The 15763-nt window shown below is 47.4% G+C and overlaps 1 long non-coding RNA gene across 1 annotated transcript; it reads left to right on the top strand.

Moving 5' to 3' along the window:
* Positions 1-1778: 1778 nt before the first annotated feature.
* Positions 1779-6075, top strand: LOC128328474 (uncharacterized). The gene is made up of 3 exons (XR_008309236.1): positions 1779-2068; positions 3141-3277; positions 5892-6075. It is a non-coding gene; the product is annotated as an uncharacterized LOC128328474 (long non-coding RNA).
* The last annotated feature ends 9688 nt before the right edge of the window (positions 6076-15763 follow it).

Raw genomic sequence — 15763 nt, 5'->3', positions numbered from 1 at the left:
ACACATAATTCTGTGTGTTTTTACTGTTTTAATGTCTATATGTTTTTTTAACTTTATGAAATCAATTTCTCTTATTTTTAAAATTTATTTTTAATAATTGTACCGCTATAATTGTTTAATAGATTTGTACTGTTTTTTAAATATGTCATAAACCACCTTGGGGTAGTTTTTAATGAAAGGCAGTATATAAATCTGACAACAACCAAACAAACAAATAACCATTTGATAGGCTGGTTGTTTGTAATATCCTAACAAGCAATGAGGAAAATGTTAGCACATAGCTGCGCTCAGGGAAGATTGACAAGGTATTAGAGATGATTAACTGGAGCCCTGTTCCAACACTATTGTACCTGGTACCGTGTACTTGGGGGTACAGGGAAATGTGAGTCTGCCAGGGAGCCATCCCCCACTCCCAGTGGTGGTCGGTGAGGTGGGAAAGGGAGCAGCGGACTTTGAAAATGGAGGACTCCTCACCAGCATCAGCAGCAGGGCAGGCCTGGCACCTGACTCAACATTCCGTACGCTCCGCCCTCCAGCTGGCCAATGGGCATGCACGGCCACACCCCTGGCTCTCCTTGAAGACAGAGACAAAGGAGAGCATCTGCCCATGATCTGGAATGCTGGCCACCAGGTTTTCCAAACCATGGATAGAAACTCCCCCAGGAGGTTTTACGGACAGGGCTTTATGCTGTGGGGTATCCGAGGAGTGAATCTACTTCGCAGCATTTCCGAGAAAATTTAATCCGGGGGATTAGGTGGAGCATTCACATAGCCCTTGGCTGCTCCCCTACGCACATCAAAGACAAGCATCGGAGTTTAGCAGAAACATCAAAGTTTTTTTCAAAAGCCGTTGGAAATAGAGGATTATTTTAAGTCGGACATACCTTGGGCTAAGCCAGAATTCGCAGCTTCCCTTGGGGTGGCGGGCGGGGGGTGGGGAGGAACAAAGCCCTGTCTGTCCTGGTCCCTGATAGCCCGCAGGAAGGTCAGGTTAAATCCAGCAAATATTTGGACTGGCACACTCCAATCAGGAGTGGATTTGGAAGGAAAGCCCTGTCTGTAAAACCTACAGGTACAGCAACGCATTTTCCGCTGCAGACAAATACTGGCCTTTGGAAGAGTGCACTATGGAGCAGGTTGGCACAGTGGGTGGGTGGGTGGGTGGGGGTAGCTGGTGGATACCTGTACCATTTGTACCTGGTTGCACTGGCTCTGTGTGCAGTAACGACTGAAGAGGGCTCATCTCTTACACATGTAAGTTACACTTTGGTCAATGGCTATCTATATTAACCTTGTAGGAAATAAACCAGGAACAAATGAAAGATCTGCCACTTCTCAAATTTTTTTAGAAAATGAATGTTTACCTTTTAGTGTTCATAGCTTGCAAGATTCCCCTTTTAAAGCCTATGTGCTCACCCAGCCGTGTGTGTCCCTATCAACTTTGGAGTGCCTGGACCAATATGAAACAAATTGTGTGCAGTAAAGTTGTAGGGACACATAAGGACATCTCGCCGGCGTAGTTTGTGATATCAACCACCCCAATTCATGAAGGCAGATGCATAAACATTTGAGGTGCAAGTGGGCTGACTTGTAAACTGCCCCAGGTGGTATAACGATATGATAAGTAAATACAATATTTTTAAATTTGGGATTTAAGCTTGTGGTTCTCGATGCTTTGGGGAAACTGCCTGCTTTCTCAGCAAGCCTCACTGGGTTTTTTCCCCCCAAACTCTTTGTTCTCTTTCTGGCATCACCCTCTGTGACATCACCAAACTGTCATAACTTAACTGTCAACTGCTCAGAAGTTTCTTGGGAGTCAGTTTCTGCTGTTTCTGAAGCAGTTTCAGTCCTTGAATGGGAGAGAGGATCTGGGAGAGGAGCTGCTTCCTCTCTTCTCTGCTTTCCTCTGCCAGGCTTAGCAGAAGGTTTGTTCTCCAGATGCAGTTTAAGGCTTCAAGGACCCCACCGGGCGGCTCTTCCTGGGCACCTTCAGCATCCTGCCAGGGGAGTCGTGGTCATCACGATGGAAGGGGCTTCTCTTCTGTGCTGTGGCCCACTTCATCAAGTGGTGAGTTTCAAGGGAGCCCTGCCCTCCCTCTGTTCCCTTTGGAGGAGGCGAAGGGGGTTTCTATAAAATCTGCTTTATCTGCTAGTAATTAGACCTCTGTTAACCGGGCCAAGAGGTGCCTTTTAACGTTGAGACTCTTCTGTTGGGCACATGGAGGGCAATTGTCCCCATTCAGTCCAGCACAGTGCCCCTTCCACGGTCTCCCTTGTGTCAAAATCAGCTCTGCTGACTGGGCAAAGAGGTACTTTTGTGGGTAGCTCTCATAGTTAGTGGGGGGGGGGGCGGTAAGCAATTGTCCCTGTTCTGCACCTTTGCTGTTGCTGGTGTTGTGTGGGTGTGTGGTATGCTTGTGAGTCCTTTAAAGGAAAAGTGTGCCGTCGAGTGGGTGTCTTTGTGGTTGTCTTTGGTAGAATACAGGAGGGGTTTACCATTGCCATCTCCCGCGCAGTATGAGATGATGCCATTCAGCATCTTTCTATATCGATGCTGCCCAATCTAGGTGTTTCCCATAGTCTGGGAAACATACCAGTGGGGATTTGAACCGGCAACCTCTGGCTTGTTAGTCAAGTCATTTCCCCGCTGCACCATTAGGTGGCTACAGTGAGTCCTTTAGGGACAAGGAAATCTCTTCAGGCCTTCTTGTGGCACACAGTTTGGACTTCACCACTGCCCACTGAGCAAAGCACCACTGTGTAAAGTGGTGACTCTCTTCTATTTAGCAGGATGGGGAGCAACTGTTCCCTCATCAACTCAGCCTAGCATCCTTCTGGGGCTACTGCTGGTCTCTCTGCTGTGCCACTGCATAGGCTGTTTCCCAATTCCCTTTGGGACAGGGGACTCTCCTCTCATTCCTTTGGCAATGTAAATCACATGGAGAATCCTTTTGGTTGAAAATAGCAGATCACCGTTTGTAATATTTGTGGATCATGAGTGTGGCTGGGAAGAGTTACAGAGTCATGGAGTCCCTCCTCCCTGCTCATCTGCCAGCCTGCACATCACCCAGACCCGGGAACTGTGGGTTAACTGCTCTCACAACTGGATGTATCTGTTCCCCCCCCCCTTATATCCATAGAAAAAGAGGCACCAAAACAGGACCATGTCTGATTTGGGGGACAAGTGGTGTTTCCTTTGCTCTTTCTGGCATAAGAAGGTCAAGCTGCGTAAAGATAAAGCAGGATCCGGCGAGGAAGCAGCGGACTTTGAAAGAAGGTGTAGTAGTCAAGAAGAGAAGAGGTGTATCCGGGGAGGGGAGGGGAGGGCTACAAGAAAAAGAGAACCTCACTGGGCAACAGAAGGGGAAAGGCGTAGCTGGGCTGTGGGGTGGATGACAAGAGAAGAAAGGCCTACTGGGCAGGAACAGTCGGTGAGGGCTCGGGAGCAACCCAGCCAACGCGGACACTTGCTAAGGAGGGATCCTTACTTACAGCTTCCTCAGAAGGAGGGAGAAGCCCTCCTTCCTCCTGCTGCAGCCTCCTGGCTTCCCTGATTGGCCAGAAAAGGTGCCAGTCAAGATATTCTGTCTTCTGATTGTTTGGGGGCTACCTGACTCGGCATCTTCTGCTTGAGCCTGTCTGACCAGGAGCTCCAGGCTGCACTTGGGCTGAGCAGACACTGGCACTTAACAGCTTGCGGGGAGGGCAGTTGGGCACCCATCCACCCAAAGATTAAAAGAAAATGTTGTCAAAACAAATAAATCCAGGAGACACCTGGGGGAAAGAGGGCGCCTGGCAGGTTGGGCAGCCACGGCCGACAAAGACAGAAATTGCCCAGGCACACAGCAGCAGACAGCAAGGCGCAGTTTGGGGCCACCAAAGGGGGGGGGGTAATCTCAGCATCCCAGTTATCAAAGGCACCGAGGGCTGTTACAGGTCAGAAGGGGCAGGGGAAGCCACAAAGACGCTGAATTTAAACCCACAGCAGCACCCAGTTAAACCCACTACCACTAGGGCTGCTGGCACAATTTTAAAAATAGTAGAAAAATACGCAGTTGGCAAGGAAAATAAAAAGAGAGTAACCCAGACACTGGCACAGTCTCTCTGCCACCACTCTCTGCTCTGCTCTGCTGCAGTCTTCCTCCTCCGATATCCTCTAAAAGCGCGTGGCTCTCTCTGTCGAGCAGCCCCTTCAATACACTTTGAAACTCCATCCTTTTGGCTCCCTCTCCCTCCCCCCAGCCAGTGGGGGCACAGTGGCCCCTGACCACACTTGATTTTGTATGGTGCCAAGCCAACCAAGGGACAAGGAGATCACAAGCCAATTGGAAGGCGATGCCAGAAAACCAGTCAGCAAGGGGAAAACACTAAAACAGCCCTCCAAAATGGAGCCCACAATCGCCACTCGGAACAGCAAACCAGTTTGCCGCAAAACCGGTTGGTTCTGGGTTGATCTTGAAGAAGCGCCCTTTTTATAAGGTGCTCTGTGGCGAGAGTGAATGGCTTGAAATGCCCCTTTTTGCAGCGAACCTTTTCATTTTCATTTTTCATAAGAATTTTTATTAAGAAATAAACCAAAGAAGACAAAGACAAACCACCATAAAGACAATATATAACCAATCATTTTTCATAATGAAAAACCTCATTTTTCCAATTAATTACATCAGTAAAGAAAAAAAATCTAGAACAAGATAAAGCAAAAGAAATCCAGACTCTTAAAATTGTAAAATCTAATCTGATCAGCTCCTTACATAAGCCGAGACTTCCGAAATTGAAAATTTTGTAGTCCCACACTTTCAAAAACCAATCGTTTAAGGAAGGGATTTCCAAAATACCCCAATTAGATGCATATATAATCCTAGCCGCGGTAATCATATATAAACACAATTCATTTGATTTGGCAGGAATATAAGGTTTTATCATACTTAAAAGAAAATTTTCTGGAAGAAAGGGAATCTTAACTTCTAAGATTTGTTCAGTTTTCAAATGAATTTGTTTCGAAAACTGTTGAGCTTTATCGCAACTCCACCACATATGGTAGAATGAACCTAAATGTGAATTACATTTCCAACATTTCTTAAAGAATAATCTATTTTATTAATAGTCAAAGGAGTTATATACCATCTGAAGAACATACCAATTTCCCCTTAGATTGGTACACAAAGTAAATTTCACATTCTTTTTCCATTGGTATTCCCGATCAGAGAGAGCGATCAATCTATTAAAGTTCTGCATCCATTTTATCATACACTCGTTTATCTGCTCAGTCTCCGTTTCATACCTCAGTAATAGCTTATAAATTCTGCCAAATAAATGATCAGTGTTTCGGATGATTAATTCTTCAAATTCAGTCAGCTCTCTAAGTTCCCCACCCTGTAACTGTAACTCTTTCCGAACTATTGAGCTGATCTGAGCTTGTTGGTACCAGGATGCTTGTTGAGTTGTTTGCCCAGAAGAAACTGATTTGTCCAGAGCTAAATATTGGGCCAAACTTTGTAAGGAGTATAGACTGCCTCCCCAAAAATTATACTTGGAAGAAAATTCTTCTTCATAAAATAAACATTCAGTATTGAGGCCAAAGGTGATAATCTTGGACTTAATCTTTTCTGATATTTATCCCAGACATAAAAAAAAGACTGTGTCAAATAGTATGTTGTTGTATCTCCAGATCTTTCCTCGAACCAGAAATCCATAAGTAATTATGCAATCCTCTAGTAAGACCAAGTTCCTCCATTCGAGTAAAACTTCCGTAAGGGGATAAAATCCAATTCGAAATCCAAGTCAAACTACTAGCGTGATAATAAAGTTTCAAGTTAGGAACTCCAAGACCACCTCTTTCTTTGGAATCTCGAATCACCTTAAATCGAATCCTGGGTTTTTTATAATTCCAGATGAATGAATTGAGCTGACTCTGCCATGTATTCAACATCTTGTCGTCCATCTTTATAGGAATCATTTGAAAAAGAAAGTTCATCTTAGGTAATATGTTCATGTTTACTGCAGATAGTTTTCATGGATAGATAGTACCTAGATGTAATCAAATGCTTTCTCTGTTTTGTCATTTTCCTTCATGTATGCCAGAAGGACCAGGCTGGCCATATACTGCTTCCCTGCCCTGAGGAAAATCCCATTATCCATTTCAAAATGAAAAATGGTACCGTTAAATAGTACTAGTTCAGAAATAAGAATGGTCCATATACTAACTTTGGTATTTCAGGAGACAATGATAACAGGCTGGCATTTGAGGAAGACCTCCCTCCCTCCCTCCCCCCCCCCGCTTCTGCAGCCAGCCTCGGGACTGTCCCGCACCCCCCTTCTGCAGCCAGAACAGGGACAGTGCCGCACCCCTTCTGCAGCCGGACCCAATTCAGTCCAGACCCTACTTCTGCAGCAGACCCCGGGACAGTCCCGTACCCCCCTTCTACAGCTGGCCCCGGGACCATCCCACACCACCCTTCAGCAGTCAGAACAGGGAGAGTGCCGCACCCCTTCCTCAGCCGGACCCAGTCCAGTCCCAAACCCACTTCTGCAGCTGACCCCAGGACTATCCGGTACCCCCCTCCTGTATCCGGAACCTGGATCATCCAACACCCCCCTCCTGCAGCCAGAACCTGGACCGCCCCGCACTCTCCTTCTGCAGCCGGCCCCGGGACTGTCCCGTACCCCCCTTCTGCAGCCGGCCCCGGGACTGTCCCGTACCCCCCTTCTGCAGCCGGCCCCGGGACTGTCCCGTACCCCCCTTCTGCAGCCGGCCCCGGGACTGTCCCGTACCCCCCTTCTGCAGCCGGCCCCGGGACTGTCCCGTACCCCCCTTCTGCAGCCGGCCCCGGGACTGTCCCGCACCCCCCTTCTGCAGCCGGCCCCGGGACTGTCCCGCACCCCCCTTCTGCAGCCGGCCGCGGGACAGTCCCGTACCCCCCTTCTGCAGCCGGCCCCGGGACAGTCCCGCACCCCCCTTCTGCAGCCGGCCCCGGGACAGTCCCGCACCCCCCTTCTGCAGCCGGCCCCGGGACAGTCCCGCACCCCCCTTCTGCAGCCGGCCCCGGGACAGTCCCGTACCCCCCTTCTGCAGCCGGCCCCGGGACAGTCCCGTACCCCCCTTCTGCAGCCGGCCCCGGGACAGTCCCGCACCCCCCTTCTGCAGCCGGCCCCGGGACAGTCCCGCACCCCCCTTCTGCAGCCGGCCCCGGGGCAGTCCCGCACCCCCCTTCTGCAGCCGGCCCCGGGGCAGTCGTGGCCCCTCTTCCGCAGCTGGCCCCAGTTCAGTCCTGCCCCACTCCCCTTCCTGTGATTTCCCTCAGGGTAGGGATTATAAGGCTGGCCGAGAAACGAGGAGAACTCCTGCAGAAGTTACTACAGCCAGTAAATGCAAGGGAACTGCAGATTCCCAGGAGTATGGGGCAGCTCAAGATGGAGCATCTCCAGTCGGTGACCCCAGAGTGGAAAACGCTGTTGAGATTAACGCTGTCTTACCCAAGGACTTGCCTCATACCTGAACCAACGCTAAAGTCTGTATCAATTACTGTTTTTGTATTTCTGTTTTTGAATTGTTCGGTTCCTTTCCCCGTATTTCCCAGTTTCGGGGCAAAGACTTGACAAACCCGATTTGGGAATAGATCCTCAGAAGCCTTGGATGTGGGTGTGTCTGGGGAGCAAAGTGGCTTTGCAGAAGCGATTGGCTACATCCCATTTAAAATTCTGTGGAGGGCTGGAGAAGACAAGAGCTGGACCAAGCCAGGATGCGTGGGGAGCTTGGGCGGAGAGTGTGGCAGTGGAGGTGTGGCAGCCCTACTGGACTCCATGGGACACTGGTGTACTGCCCTCCTCTGCTTCCATTTATATATAAGGTGGGAGGTTTTAAGTTGACGGTAAACCTTTTATTGGGAGCAACCAAGCCCCCGCAGACCCTTGCTAAGAAGGAATCCGTACAGCTTCCTCAGAAGAACCACAGACAGACATTTTCTCTGAGAAGAAGGGAGCTTGCTTCAACCCCTCCTTCCTCCTGCTGCAGCCTCCTGGTGCCCCCCCCCAAGAAACCATCAAGCTATCCTGTCTGATTTGGGGGCTACCCAAGCACTGCCCACCCCCCTGAGGGAAAAGGTAAAATACAATAAGAACAGAACAGGCTGTGGCAATCAGCCTGGTAGTTGTTTCTCCTGGGGTGAGGGGGCGGGCAATGCTTAGGGGAGTTCCGAAACAATCAGACAGGACAGCTTGACTGGCAGCTATTCTGGCCAACCATGGAAGAGAAGCAGCTACAGCAGCAGAGCGGAGGGGCTAAGCAAGTTCCCTTCTCTTCAGAGAAAATGGCACTCTCGCTCTCTTCTGGTTAAGCTATACGTTTCCCTTCCTAACAAGAGGGTTAGTTTGCGGGGGGAAGGGGGGCACGCAGCCTCCATGCCCTTACTCAGCAGCCCCCAGTAAGCACAGCAGACAGCCAAAGCCAGGAGAAAAGGCACAGAGGAAGCCAAGGAGCTAGTGATGGCCCACCTGAGGCTCTCCAGCTGTTGCTGGACTACAATTCATATCATCCAGAGCTGCTGGTGGAGGGACTACAGCTCCCATCACCCCGTCACAAGAAATGATGGCCGGCTGGGGATGATAGAAGCTGTAGTCCAATCATCCCCAGCCACCATGTATTGTGGCAGGGGGTTATTGGAACTGTAGTGCCTACAACAGCAGTGGGGGTGATGGGAGTTGTAGTCCAACGACAGCTGGAGCGCCTCAGGTTGGCCACCCCTGCAATAATTAATATAGTCCACTGGTGCAGAACCCAATGTGTTTATGAAGAAAACCCAAAACATTTTGGGCAGCAGCTCTTTGGCAGGGGGCTGGATAAAGACATCAACATGAAAACAAGGTAGTCGAAATGGAGGCTCACTGAGAAAATGACATTTAAGTCGTAGCAGGTCTGCCATTCTGAAGCTCACACTTGTTATCTTTTTCTTCTCTCTCTCCATCCTAGCAGCAAAGGAGCGCTTCCCGGAATCCCTCTTGGCATTGTTATCGAGGCAAGTGCTGAGGGCAACCTCAGCCAGGTCAATACACATCCACACTGTGACAAATCTCCGCTCCTGGGTGGATGGAATTGTGGGCCCTAGACAAGGCAGGAAGAGGTTGAGGAGAGCAACCCCGCACCAGATTCCCACTCCCTTTCTGGCTAGGTTCCCCAAAGCCTCAAGTCCATTCAAGGTGTTGGGAGGAGACCCCACCACCAAAGGATTCTTCTGTGTGGAAGGGAGGATAGTTCTCCATACAGAGGGTGTTTGCCATCACCTCTGAGGCAAAAATCACCCCCTTCTTAACAGATAGGCATGGTTGCACCACAAAGCTTCACCCTAGTAGTGGAAGCCACACCTTGGTTTACAGAACTCCTTTCAAACTAGTTTCTAAGGTTGTGGCCTGAGTTTGCAACCCTTTCCTCTGCCCCATCTCTTGATTCTGAGCCTGGGTGCAAGACCGCACCTTCTCCTAGCACTGCATGCAGTGTGGGGTGCTGGTTTTGCATCCATTCCCGGCAGGGTATAAGAAACAAGCCTGGAAAACACAGCAGACCATGCTGTGACTGCATCCTCGGTAGGGATGTTCCTGAATCGGCACATCTGAACCGGGCAAATCGTACGAGGCGCCGAAATGATTTGAGCACATCCCTTATCCTTGGTCCGTAGGGCCATCCAGGGGGATGAGGGCATGCTAATAAAAGCAACCCCCAACCTCTGCTGGATTTCTGCAGGAACACCTTGGCATCCGCTCACCCCTCCGGGCAACAGTGTGGGATTAGCTGGCCGCCTTTTGGGGCCGAGTAGGAATTTTCCCCATCCGCCCAGATTGGCCTGGAGGTGGCTGGTTTTTTGCCTACTCTGCACTGTTGCACTGGAAGGGGTTTTTGATCTGGCCCATGATAGGAGCGGTGCCTTTAAATAGAGTAGCCCCTTGGTCACCAGCACCACGATGGCAGGTCAGAGGAGGGGATACGCTGCTGCACCCTAGGGGTGGCAGCTGCACTGTGGCTTGGCTACACTGCAGCTCTCTGTTGAAACTAGCTTAATAAAGTTGCCGCCCTAGTTTTAACCCATTTCCTGTGTCGTGGCATTTATTGGGGGGTATGGGTGCAAAGGAACTTCACGACAGAACTCTTGCGAGATGTTCTCAAGTAGCCCTGAGTAGGCCCTCGAGAGCCACAAAGACAAGCTTTGCAAAGAGGCAGGATCTACAAATCCAAGAGAAGCAGTACTGCCCCTTCTGCCCTAGCAGCACTCTGGCAGCCAGCCCTACCCTCCAAATCCTCCAGAGGGGAGGCTGGTTCATACACACACATAATCCATCCTGTGGCAAAGCTCTGCATCCAGGCTGCAAGTTGAAGATGGGATTTTAAAATAATAACAATTTCAAGGAAACTCTCTGGGTGTGGAAACCTAGCATGTTGGGGAGAAGGGTCTGACACAGGTGTGCAGAGGGACAGACTGAGGAGCAACTCATATTTTGTGTGTAGATATGGGTTGTTAGGTTTGGTGGCGGCAGGGGAGGGGTGCAGTAAAATGTGGGGGAAACTTCTCAATTGGTTGGGGTGATGTGCACCCTTTGTTCAATGTAACCCTTTCCCTAAATTGCTATCCTTCTATGTGTGGTGACCTTTCGGGGGGAAGATCACTCAAATCACACACCTGCAGCTTGAAGTGACACAGTCCTGGGAAATGTAACTGGCTGGTTTTGCTGAATAATGTAGGCAAATCTGCCCTTCAAGTCAAATCTCCCCTTCTTTTTCAGTGGAGTTCCTAGTTTCGTAAAGCATGGAGATGCTGCAGCCACTGTTGTGTGTCTTGATTTCTACAAAGCATTTGACACAGCCCCCACAATATCCTTTTTTACTTCTGTGGAGGATGTGGCCAAAACCTCCATTGTGTTGTACGTGTGCTTGGCCTTCATTTTGATAGGTTTAAAATGGCTGCCTGTCCCCATCTCGTCAGAGGCGTAACTAGGGAAAATAGTGCCTAGGGCAAGCACTGAAATTGCGCCCCTGTCCAAACAGGAATGATGGGACTTGTAGTCAACAATATCTGGAAATCCTTGTTAAAAGGAACACTGTACCATCTAGACATGGTTGTTGATCAAAACCTGAAAACATGAGCCATCTCTGTAAAAGACTTAGAACAACAGTCAGGAGTTATGTGAGGATTCCAAGTGTCATTTTCTCTGTCTCATCTCATTCTTTTTTAAAAACATGACTTTGTCCTAGAGGATCACCTGCCCAAATAGCCACTAGCAAAATAGGGGAAGAAGAAGAAGGGGGTGGGGGTGGGGGTGGGGGTCTATAAACCAGTGAATGATTGCTGCCAGCCTTTGTCTTATGATGACTGTTGGCTCATGATGGGCTATATGTGCATTCACCACACCAGTGCTTACTTTGACACCAAGAGGGAGGAGGATACATTAGTTTGCCACACTAGACAGAGGCATTTGCAACAGGAGCAGACAGCCAAGTTCTGCAAGGGCCAAAACCAGCCCCTGCCAGACTAAGAAATCATTGTAATTTGCCCCTTCCTGTCACAAGCAGTGTGCTGTTCTTTTATTATTGACTCTAACTCTCAAATATCCCAGTCATGGATGGAAAATTCAGGGTCAATTTACAAGAGACACATTTTCTACATGGAAGTTTCTTCTGTGCAGGTGTTGTGCAGAAACCCATGTGTAGTGACCGCCAGGGGCATAGCAAGGTTGGAATGGGCCAAGATGAGATTTTAAAATGGGCCCCCAGCCCCTCAAAGTCCAGGGCCTCCACACACCCCAGGCCCCCAAGGATTTACATCTGATATTTCAAAATAAGTATGCTTCCTGGAAATACATTTCACTGAATACACACATGCACACTTCACAGTATATAGTGATATACATTGAGTACTATATATTTAATAATAATAATAATAATAATATTTATTATTATTATTATTATTATTTATTCAATTTCTATACCGCCCTTCCAAAAATGGCTCAGGGCGGTTTACATAGAGAAATAATAAATAAGATTGATCCCTGTCCCCAAAGGGCTCACAATCTAAAAGAAACATAAGACAGACACCAACAACAGTCACTGGAAGTACTGTGTTGGGGGTGGATTGGGCCGGTTACTCTCCCCCTTCTAAATAAAGAGAATCACCATGGTAAAAGGTGACTCTTTGCCAAGTTAGCAGGGGGTGCTACTTTTTATGCCTACTATATTTGTGCTACTTTTAATGCCTAGAACACACTAGAAAGATGAATTATTAAAATGGGCCCCTCGCTGCAGATTAGCAAAGGAGACTTTCAACCATGCAGGGTGAGCCTATGTTTTCTCAGAATTCTGAACAAATTCAGTAAAGTTTGATTCCAGGAGGTTTTTCACACGAGTCTTTTAAAGCCCTTTAAAACACATCTCCTCCGGAATGGAGGTGCTGCATTCACATGTTGGCCAGATTTACCCTGACGTCCCTGCAAGTTATTGGAGAGCAGTTCACACACAAGAAAAATAGAATAAAATAAAAGCACAACACATGCTTCACAGTTCTCACTCAGACCTTCTGGGTTGCAAAACAACTTGAACATAAGTCCATTTATAAATGAATTAAAGAATGAATGAATACATAAATATTTGTTCCAGAAGTTTTTGTAATTTTCTTACATGAAAGAAGCCACTTAAAGGCCTTAGATAGTTTTTGTTTTTAAAGCCAGCACATTTTTCAGTCTGTTTTAAATTAAATATTCAGAGACTTCTCAGTCTCGCCCCACCCCACATATCAAAGCCCTATGGCAAGCAGATCCCTATATACGGGGGTAACCACAAAAAGGAATTCACAGCCTACCTTATAAAAGCTGTGCTGGATGGTCTGGTCTGCTGCAGGGAGGGTCTGCTGGAGAGAACTCTTCCTGCCTACTTCCTGGCTTTCTGGGGCCTGCCGAGTTCAGGCTTCAGGGAGGCCTACTCAGAGGAAGCCCCGCCCACCCGCCGATTAGCTGAGAGGCGGGGAGAGAAGACCTTTGCATTTTGTAGGCTGCTCCGATCCTAGGCCTCGTTGCCGATCCTAGGCCGGAGCTGGAGGCAAGTGGCTGAGGGGCCCTGGGGCTGGGCAGGTGGGCATTGGGGTGGGGGTGGCAGGAACTGGCGTGGTTCCCCCACCTCAGTGGCGCCCAGGGCACATGCCCTGCCTGCTCCCCCAGTTCTGCCTATGCATCTCGTATTAGAGTTCCTTATACAAAAGGTTAAGCAGCCTTGGCCTTTTATCCATCGGAGGTTTGTTTTTTCTGTCTGGAGGTGTTCCTTCCGATCTGGTTTGTATTTGCCCTGATTGGCTGATCCAGAGGAGGTGGGCTAAATTTCGGGGATTAAAAAGGGGAGGTTGGAACAGCTACAGCTAGGGAGCAGTAAGAGCAGGTGAATCACAAAAGCCCAATTCAGATGTTATGCTGTATGAGTGTACAGATGTGTGGTACAGATGTGACTGGGTTCCTGGATATGGTGAACCTGGATACAGGCCCTTGGTACAGAAAGGAAGTGTACTTCGGTACTTGCATTCAACGTAACATGTTAATGACTGTACCTGTGTAAGTATCTGTACCTGTGTACACTGTACACTCATCATACCAGTGTTGAATATAACATGTGAATGGGCCTAAAGAAGAGAGCTGAATATCGCACAGAAGAACTGGATCACTCTCGGAACAACTGGAGGAAAAGACAACAGCAGGATCAGACAAGGCAGTGCTAAGCAGAGAGAAAGGCTTGCTGGAAAGCAAAGAGGGCTGACTAAGAGCTGCTGGTAAGATTCTACTAAGACATATTGACAAGACAACAGATCCTGATAGTGTATCCAAAAACAAAACAAAGCCACTAAGTAATGAGTATAGAGTATACTGAAAATAAATCAATAAGTTTCACACTAGTTTTTCAGTCTGTTGGCAACTTTCAAGGAGACAGGTCAGACTTTCAGGAGACAGGTCAACTTTCAAGGAGACAGGTCAGGAGACAAGTCAGAGGGAACGTTAGTTATACACCATGATAACATTCTATTGATGATTCTTTTATATTGCATTATTAGAACTAAGATAACTGGGAATGAGTTTGTCTGAAATAGATAAGTCTTTTAAATTTCAAGTATTAATGCCTTTTACAGGGGCAAACTCAAGTTTGTTTAAATTTTAGAACCTTATCTAATCAAAATGATTGAATATTTTTCATTGTAAGACATGTTTATAGTATTTAAAATTTCAGTTATTCTATTTATTGACCAGGGATAAAGGACACTGTCAAATGTTATATAAAATAATATTTCAAAGAGCCATTTGGCCATTTTCTTATGATGTTAGAAACAGATCATTACCATTATATTATTAGTGAATTATGGGTATCTTGTAGAATGGACAGATGAGAGATGACGAGAAACAACCAATGGGTTTTCTCTGAAAATTACTCATTGTCCAACAGAGAAACAATAACAAGACACCACTGCTGATACTCATCAAATATCAAGTGAACTTGTTGGACACTTGAAAAAGATATTTTGAAAAAGTGTATAATACTGGGAAGCTGTCGTGATCTCATAGTTTTCAATATTATTTAATTATTGTTTGCATATATCCAAATCACTATATATAAATTATTGATCTATTTTCAATATACTTTATACTCATTACTTAGTGGTCTTTTGTTGTTGTTTTTGGATACACTATCAGGATCTGATGTTTTGGCTTTATGCTCAAGATTAAACTCCATAATATTCGAGAATGTGGTGTTCATGGAAATAGATTAGCTGGTCTTCATAATCTTTTGACTTTTAACCTGCCAATAGTTCATGACAAATGTATAAAAATGCCATTCTTATTGGAAAAAATCCAGTGTAGATGAATTTAAGAAGTTAGGAACTCAGCTGCTTACTGCTTGGGTCCCTGATCCTCAGATTGTGTTCAAGAATCATAAACAATAGGACAGTAAATATCCCAAATACCAAACAGGATTTATTTCAACCTTGGGTTGTTTAGAAACTCTAATGTCACTTGTGTAGAATTCAATGGAAAGAGTTGTGGTATGCAAGGACAAGGCAGTGGAACAGAATCAGGAATATTAACATTTTAATGAAATATATACTAAGGATCTCCACATGAGCAGTGTGGAGCGCCATAAGGGGTTTGGCAGAGAAAGAGGGTCAAGCCTGCTCTCCCTGCACATGAGTGGCTAGCCTGCCCTGAGCGGCTGGATTGGCTGCCCACAAGATTACTGACTCTGTCAAGGGGCGGCAGGGATCAGGGGCCACCCAGCACCTGGAAGTCCCAGGATGCCCCGCACAAATGTACGGGGCATTCTGGGGAGACCCTCGAAGCCAGGAGGCTTGCTGTAGCCTCCCAGTTGGGGGTCTACTTGTGAGTCGCTGTGGTGTGGAGCCATGCTGTGGTGACTCACAATCAATCAAATGGGGTTAGCAGAGCATTCGTGCCACCAACCTTGTTTAAAGGGAGGCATTTAGCTGGGCTAGCAGCCGGGAGCCATATGGCTTCCGGTGCTGCGCACAACTGTTCAAAAGGGCTGAGCTCCCTTAACGCACTTACAAGCGGTTGTGAGAATAGCCTCACTATGTACAGAGAGGCAAGTTCAGTCTGACGTCAATGCTCTTGCTGCTAGCTGTATCTTAGCCCCACCTCTACTCCAGGACTGGAATACGAGAAACTAAAGCCCCATTCAAAAGCTGGCCTGGATCAAGGAAAGGATTAATTAAAAGCATCACACCCTAATTATATT

The sequence above is a fragment of the Hemicordylus capensis genome, chromosome 5 (genome assembly GCF_027244095.1).
Source record: "Hemicordylus capensis ecotype Gifberg chromosome 5, rHemCap1.1.pri, whole genome shotgun sequence".
Taxonomy (NCBI): domain Eukaryota; kingdom Metazoa; phylum Chordata; class Lepidosauria; order Squamata; family Cordylidae; genus Hemicordylus; species Hemicordylus capensis.
The sequence above is the reverse complement of the archived record's forward strand: the minus strand, read 5'-3'. Positions and strand labels throughout refer to the sequence as shown.